Source organism: Orbicella franksi, chromosome 1 (assembly GCF_964199315.1).
Source record: "Orbicella franksi chromosome 1, jaOrbFran1.1, whole genome shotgun sequence".
NCBI classification, from domain to species: domain Eukaryota; kingdom Metazoa; phylum Cnidaria; class Anthozoa; order Scleractinia; family Merulinidae; genus Orbicella; species Orbicella franksi.
The window spans coordinates 28,068,893-28,076,572 of record NC_138145.1 but is presented as its reverse complement, the minus strand read 5'-3'; the positions used below and the strand labels follow the sequence as shown (position 1 = coordinate 28,076,572).

General features: G+C 39.0%; 1 pseudogene; it reads left to right on the top strand.

Moving 5' to 3' along the window:
- The first annotated feature begins 3,778 nt into the window (after nt 1-3,778).
- LOC145501281 (tetratricopeptide repeat protein 28-like) lies at nt 3,779-6,659 on the top strand (annotated as a pseudogene).
- Nucleotides 6,660-7,680: the final 1,021 nt, after the last annotated feature.

Here is a 7,680-nt window from a genome sequence, read left to right as displayed (position 1 = left end):
CAGTCCAAGGGACGTGAAAGGCCCATTACCCCCTGGAGATCATGGTCAAACGTGAGGTGATCCCTTCGCACCAAGGGTATAAATGAGTATCCAACCATCACATCCGGGGGGAGTAACAAGGTCCAGTAATACTCCTAGCTTCCTCATGTTAAAGAAATGTTGATAACACCCGGTAATGTGAGCCACTGTCCTGATTAACAGTGATAGTGGCAGGTTTATTTACTCTTATTCGAGTCACTTACTGGCATCAACAGAAAGAAGAACCATGTGTTTTTTGTTATGAGTTTGCACATCCATATTGTTTGCCTCGGAAGGCAAGATTGGAGTGTAGAGGATTCCGTCATTTTAGACTAGTTTGTCTAAGGTTGTTTCTTGATTTTGTTTATCCTAGTCATAAAAAATGAAAACTTCCAGCAGCCTTTCAGTCAACTAGTTCTTAAATACTAAAGAAGGGGAAACGTATACAGTATCATCTAAGCACTATTTTTGCCTTATTATTAACAAGAGCCTCGCCCTCTTCAAATGCTACTAGTGATACAGAAAAAGAACCGTTTGTTGTCTAAAAAAATAACAAAACCACTCGTTTTCTAAATCAGCTATAGCCTGTTATCTAGTTCTCTCGTATGGAAAAGAGTGAAATTCTCAAAATTTAATTTTTACGTCGTTATTACGCCTCAACTTCGTGTCCTCTGTGCTTTAGAGGAAGAATGGTTGTGTTACGTTACGATATGTTACGTTACGTTATGTTAAGTTACGTTATGCATACGCTCCTACAACGTCAAGCTACAGGGTGCAACCAATCTTGATAAAGACTCGAGGGCTTGTTGCCATACTCGCGGAACACTTTTTGTCGCCGCGTCAAGCATTTTCATCTCTGAGCTTCGAGAACAGCTTTGCTTGAATGTCTACATCACTATCCCCTTTTCAGCTTCGGCTCTTAGTTGAAATGGTTTTACATCCGCCTGCTCTCAGTGCTTTCATTTTTCTTCAACATCATCGATTCCCATTTCCAAATCGTCAAAGCACTCGTCGCCTCGCTACTGGAGTTCGCTGAATTGTATATCTTGCAGTTTGACAATAGTGCTTTCCTTTTTATCGAGAAGATAACATTTAGATTCCACGTGGTTTTCAACAGAAGTCGTACAGAACAAACCTTCATCTTTGATCGCTGGAATTGCAGCTAGTAAGTTGCCGTTAGGAAGTTTTCTAGCCTGTGTACCTAGGTAACAATTGAGTAATGATGTTCTTTGTTGCGAGATGAAACGCGCGCGCTTCTTTAATAGGGATGCGCATGTACTTCTAAGTACTGTATATTATGTAGGCACCAGACATCGAACAGTATTTAACAATTAGACCCGTAGCCCGCAAGGGCTAGGGGTCAATAGCCCATGAGGCGAAGCCGAATGGGGTATCGACCCGTGGCCCTTGAGGGCGAAGGGTCTAATTGTTTTAGTATTACCCAACTAGTCGGACAGAAAAGGCAATAACAAAGTTAGCAAATGCAAGTTGAAGAAATATTTGGGAATAAAACGAAAGAAAGCCGCACGCTCGATTGCGCCAATTTCGCTACTCGAGGACTATTACTAATAGTCCTCTAGTAGCGTGGCCAATTAAAATGCAGGATTTGCATTAGTCCAGTGGTTGGGTGATACTAAAACTTATGATTATTCTCACATAACAATTTTCACAGACACTTTTCCTCTTTATGATATAAAAGCTGCCAAATGAAGTGAATCCTATTTCCTTCTTTTTCTTCACTTCATGATCTAGTATGACTCAGTAAACCATATTTCTTCGTTCCTCCATTGTTCTCGCTGGTAGACTACTATCGAGCACGTTTCCTAGAAACAGAAAATTATTCTTGATCAGTTTGGCTTAAAAAATTCCATGCTTGCGTCAAACTGAATCTATAATTTTTTTTCTTGTAATCTTTGTTTTTACGCTTCAGTTTCAAGAAATGGAGATCAAAGACCGCACGAGTGTAAACTTAAGGAAATTTTATGGCGCTTGGCTTAGAGATGGCTTAGACCATGGCTAGACAGTGTGATGTTACATTGTTGTTTAAACGGACGATTTTTTTTTGATGCAGATTGATATCCTCTTGTAGCAGAAGAGAGTGCGGTTGTATTAATTGTAAAGTAGCTTTAACAAAGAATGAAGGAAGAGTAGGCATTTTTATACCATTTGTTAACATTATTAATTGACTTCTTCACAAGCAATACAATTAAGGAATTGAGACTCTTTCAACTGTTTTTCTTATCGGTGTTCTGACCACACAGTGAGTAAAGTTTAACACAACGTGTAACGCGGAATACACCGCTAATATATAAAGTGCTCATGATTAATATATAATTGTCCTCTCATGATTCATTTTTACCACACACATCATGAACACTTCATGTTTCATCGCAAACAAGATCTTAGAATACTGCGGCTGTCATGTTTCCCTTTCTGAAGATGATGTTACGTTTCGAAAGTACACAGATCGGATCAGTAGTCATGTAATAAAAATAAGCATTGTGATGGTTGTTTTCTTATTAAATTAATCAAAGAACCCTTTCAACGTATATTTCCCAGAAATAAAGTAAGTAAAAGGTGTATGCATAAATCGCCAAGACAAACTGGGTTTTGGGGATTTCATTTTCATCTAACAACACGAGAACTGGAGAAAGTTTTTTAAATTGATACTGACATATCGATTCATTCAGCATTTGAAAAGAGAACAGGTATCAGCGTGACTCATCAGCTTTTTCCGTGACATGAATTATCATGGAAAAAGAAACACAAGAGAAACTGAAAAGCTCCAGTTTAACTCGACTTGGGTGTAACAATTAAAAAAAGTTAAGATGCAAAACAGAGTTCGGTTCCTGATACTCGGCTAAATTACGCGCACAAACTAAACCATGCATGAAGACCATAGACGATAAATCACTGGATCAAGAAAATTGTTCCGTAGAAGCTACTGCTGCGCAATAAAAGTAAGATGCATGTTTCGGTTTCGTTCTGATTTGTTGTTTTAAATGTGCTCTGAAAAGATTTGAGTTCATAGCTGATCCCTTCATTACAAAATCTAATATTTGAATTAATCTTTGTTATTTTAATAGGAAAATTCCAGTTTCTGACACAGATAAACCTAGATTTTAGTGCGAAGAACGGTAGATACAGTAAGTATGACTAGCTCCAGTTTTGATCCAAAGCGATTAATCTTAAAGGAGCACAGTCACGGTTTGCGCATCTCGAAAAGTTTAGCCTCACTTTTTCAATTCTTCGTTTGTAATCCGTGTTAAACTTCTCCATCCTTAGCCATCCTTGTTCCTTTATGGTTTATCATTATGTCTTTGGTGTTTTTCTATCTTATTAAACTGTTATTTTCAGGTTTCCTACCATTTAAAGGTAATTTTGTGTGTGGCCAAAATAACTCAAAATACCGTGACTGAGCTCCTTTAATGTGCGTACGAAAGGGCCTTAAATTTAATGGGCCCTTTCGGCGATACGGCGGCCATTTTGAATTCTATTGTTTCATATATCCATTATAGGATGCTCAGGGCGCAAAGACATTCTAATTTGCCTCCTGGGTATCCCATAATAGCTATCTGAAACGATAGAATTCAAAATGGCCGCCGTATCGTCAAAAAGGTCCATTTCATTTGTTTTAATGTGTTTTAAATTTAATTTTACTTGTTTTAATTTATTTTGAATTTAATTTCACTTGTTTTAATGTCTTTAAAATTTAACTTAACTTGTTTTATGTCATCTTATTTAAACAGAAGCGTTTGACATGAACAACAGAGGTTTGATTAGACTAGCTGTTTCTATTGGCCTTGTTGTAGCCCTCTTTCTTCTCAACACTTGTCGTGCTCCTAAGGCCATCGAGTTATGCAAGGAATGTCTGTACATCCTCAACAACAAAGCAGTCATAAGAAGCGAAGTGAGCCACATATTTTATAATCATATCAGTCATTTTATAATGTTCGTGGCGTACTGTCTGATCAATGATTACACAAGCGCAATAAATTACGGTAGAACACTTCTTGTGATACTCTACAACAGTGGTGAAAAAGCTTTAGAAAGTAAGCTAAGCTTAGAACTGGCAAAGTTACATCATCGTCAATGCAAACATTCGGAAGCAAAAAAACTCTGTCGGAAAGCACTAGCGATCTATACAGAAATAGGTCAACGTAAAGGAGAAGCGTCGTGTTACGAATCACTAGGAACTGTTTTTTTATCTCTTGGTGAATATATCAAGGCTACGGAAAATCTTGAGAGAGCTCTTGAAATCAGAGAAAAAATTGGCGACAGAATTGGACAAGCCTCATGTTACGGGAACCTGGGAAGTGCTTTCCACTTTCGAGGTGAATATCGCAAAGCTGAAGAATACACAGGGAAAGCACTTGTGATCAAAAGGGAAAGTGGTGATAAGAGAGGAGAAGCCGCATGTTACGGACAACTAGGAAAAGTTTATCTATCTCTTGGCGAATATTGTAAGAGTGAAGAATATGTCAAGGAAGCGCTTCAGATCAGGAGAGAGATTGGCGATAGAAGTGGAGAGGCAGCTGATTACAGCATGTTAGGAACTGTGTTCCAGTCTCTTGGTGAATATGTCAAAGCTCAAGATTACCATGAGAAAACACTTAAAATCAGTCAAGCAATTGGGGACAGGAATGGCGAAGCCAGATCTTATAGAAATCTAGGAGCGGGTTTTATACATCTTGGTGAATATGTCAAGGCTAAACGGTATTTTGAGAATGCGCTTACCATCGAAAAAGAAATTGGAATCAGAGACGGAGAAGCAACATCTTCTCTAAACTTAGGGAATGTGTTTCTTTCCCTTGGTAAATATGAGGAGGCTAAAGATTGCTTTGAGAACGCACTTGCTATCGCAAAAGAAATTGGTTGCCGAAAAATAGAAGCATCATCTAACGGCAGCCTTGGAAATGTGTTTTCCTCTATTGGTGATTTTGCCAAGGCTAAAGAATATCAGGAGAAAGCACTTTTGATCTCAAAAGAAATCGGTAGCAGAGACGGAGAAGCAGCAGATTACGGAAACCTAGGAAATGTGTTTCTTTCTCTGGGTGAATATGCCCAGGCTGAATATTGTCTTCAAAAAGCACTTGCAGTAAGTCAAGAGATTGCAGACGTTCAAAAGCAATTCGCATGTCTTTGCAAGCTTACACAGGTTAAATTTCTCGAACAAAACAATGAAGAAGCGCTCTCGTATCTGCTTTCAAGCATTCATAAATACGAGAAATTGCGGCTTTCTCTTGGCGATAATGACCATTTCAAAATACATTTCTCAGATGAGCACCGTTTTCCTTACTGGATGCTCAGTCAAATGCTTTGTGCTGCGGGAATTCCTCAAGAGGCCCTGTATATTGCAGAGCTCGGAAGGGCCAGAGCTTTGGCAGATTTAATGTCAGCTCAGTACTCCGTGGAGAATCAAATCTCAGCTGATCCTCAATCTTGGGTTGGTCTGGACAGGATTGTGAAGAAGGAAAGTACCAGCACTTTTCTTTACCTTTCTTACTCTTATCAAGGAATGCTTTTGTGGGTTTTAAAAGGAAGTGGTGAAAAACATTTCCGAGAAATCAAAGCAAATGATAACACTTTTCACCGCGGACTTTTTCGAAATTTGGATGATTTTTTCGCTCAAAGCCTTAGACGATTTGATGTTTTGCCAAAAGTAGGTTGTGAAGATCGTTCTTTGAATGGTAACAGAGTGCCATCCAAGTCATTTCAGGAAGATAAACTCGCATCTTTCAGAATTGTGGAGGAGGAAAAGGAAGAAAATCAAAATCTCGAACAGTCTTTTTTTGTGTTACAAAATGATCATAGCTCCTGTGGCCGACTTACTCGAGGAGCCCGAAATCATCATTGTTCCTGATCGCTCCTTGTACAAAGTTCCATTCGCAGCCTTACCGGCCAAGAGGGGGAAATATTTGTCCGAGACTCATAGGATCCGCATCATTCCTTCTTTAACAACTTTCAAGCTCATCCAAGACAGTCCTGCAGACTATCACAGTCAGACTGGTGCACTGATAGTTGGAGATCCTGATGTTGGTTTGGTGCGATACAAAGGAAGGAAAGAGAGCATATCTAGATTGCCCTGTGCAGGAAAGGAAGCAGAGATGATTGGACGACTGCTGGGCGTTCAACCTTTGTTAGGACAGCAAGCAACTAAGCAGGCGGTACTTGAGAGAATCAATTCAGTGAGCCTGATACATTTTGCTGCGCATGGTAATGCTGAAAGAGGAGAAATTGCCCTTTCTCCTCTTCGACCTACTAACAGAACTCCTAAAGAAGAAGAATACTTGTTAACAATGTTTGACATTTCAAGAGTTCAGCTGCGAGCCAAACTTGTGGTACTTAGCTGTTGTCACAGCGGCCAAGGACAGATAAGAGTCGAAGGCGTTGTTGGAATCGCTCGGGCGTTCTTAGGATCCGGTGCACGCTCGGTGTTGGTTGCACTGTGGGCCCTGGAAGACAGTGCAACAGAACAGTTCATGAGTCGTTTCTACGAGCACCTTGTTCATGGTGAAAGTGCCAGTGAATCTCTTCATCAGGCCATGAAGTGGATGAGAGCTAGCGGCTATTCTAACGTGAGGCAGTGGGCGCCTTTCATGCTGATTGGAGATGACGTGAAATTTGATTTTGGAAAATAAAGAAATAATTTTTCTTGATTGAGAAACGAAATCTATTGGTTCCAGTTATCCCAGTTGACTTAAAAGACCTTAAGGAAAGCAAAAATGCTTTGAAGATAAAATTGTAATAAGTTTAACAAGCCATGCGTCCTGTTCTTTACCGAACATCATGGAGTATATTCAAAAGTTAAAAGTGCCGTAAAATTAAAATTAAAGGTTTTTATGTTCTTTCGAGTGCGTTGTTTCTGTTTGATTAGTAAGGATCTGTATCAATTTTCTATTTCTTTTCATGTGTGTGAAAGAAAGAGATGACAAACTGACTCGACTCCTAAAATCGTGACTACGTAAAACTTATTCAAAGAACCCCTTTAAGGTGGCTCAAAGCAGTTTTTAGCAGTTAGATTTTGATAGGTCATTATTACCACTCTTTATTACTTGGTGCTACAATCATGGTATCAAAAAACTACCCAATCATTGGTGAACACGTTGTTATCATTTTCGTGACACAATAGGTTACCATAGCAACAGTATGACCTGCTGAAAACACCCTTAATTACAGCTTTAGAGGCTTATAATTCAAAAGCGGCACGGTGAAATTTTTTTCATTTTATCAAATTTTCATAAGTATTATAAGACGCAACTTTTGGCAGAGTTTTAAAAAAATCTGTACATAGGGTTCAGAGCCACCTTTCAAGAGGTTCTAAATATTTGACTTGAAAAGTCGCAACCGGAGGTTTGACTGGAAGTAGTGACGATGACTTTCAAAAACAAAACGTAAACGGCTAATGACTACTTTTCCATATCCGTCTAGTAAAATCCCAAGAAAGAGCCTATCAGAACACTCAGATTAACCTGGGTCAACAGAATTCGGAAACTGATGTCCAAGAATTTTCACACGATCCGTTTGTGTTTTCTTTGCCATGCGTTGTGTGTGTGTGTGTGGTTTTTTTTTTTGCCATTTTAAATTTTTTCGTTGTTCCCTATTGCTCTTGTGATTTTGTGTTGCCTTTAACTCTCGGATTTTTGTCGATATGTTTGTCTC